Source organism: Octopus bimaculoides, chromosome 11 (genome assembly GCF_001194135.2).
Source record: "Octopus bimaculoides isolate UCB-OBI-ISO-001 chromosome 11, ASM119413v2, whole genome shotgun sequence".
In the NCBI taxonomy this organism is placed as follows: Eukaryota; Metazoa; Mollusca; class Cephalopoda; order Octopoda; family Octopodidae; genus Octopus; species Octopus bimaculoides.
This window is the reverse complement of record NC_068991.1, coordinates 11,167,223-11,167,831: the sequence shown is the minus strand read 5'-3', so window position 1 is coordinate 11,167,831 and position 609 is coordinate 11,167,223.

Genomic DNA, 609 nt, shown 5'->3' with positions numbered 1-609 from the left:
ACTGGACTGTTTGTCTTCAGCGACCCCAAAGTTGTTTCCAGTACTGCTTCAGAACCTCTAAACTTCCATAATTTGTTTCTAATGTTGCTTTTGTTCTACGAGGCTTTGCTGCCACATGTGAAACAACTAGGCTTTCTGTTCTGCATGATATGTTTTAACGTCTTCACAGTGTTGTCTTGTGGCCATGCGAGGTTATCATAAACCCACTCGACCACATGTTACCGAAAGGTACTTCGACACCGATAAAATATTTATAGCCTCGTTCTCGGTTTCCAAAATGACATTTGTTATAGCATACAATCATCCTCTACCTCAAAAGGCGATTCCATTAAATGCATCAACTGGAGCTCTCTCGAACTCTTGGGTTGTCCGGAAAGTTCGTGCCGATTTTTAAAGGAAAGAAAAAGGTCACTAAATACTTGCCATTACATTTTTAATCGACCAAATATGAACCATTTTGTTGCACAATGCGTCTCCATCTTTCCGTTAACTTGAAAATACCCTCTTCCCAGAATTGAGGTGGTTTCATGGCAAATAAGTCGAAACGTAAGCTACTAAAAATCGGCACGAACTTTCCGGACAACCTAATATTTTCTTTGGATGTTATAC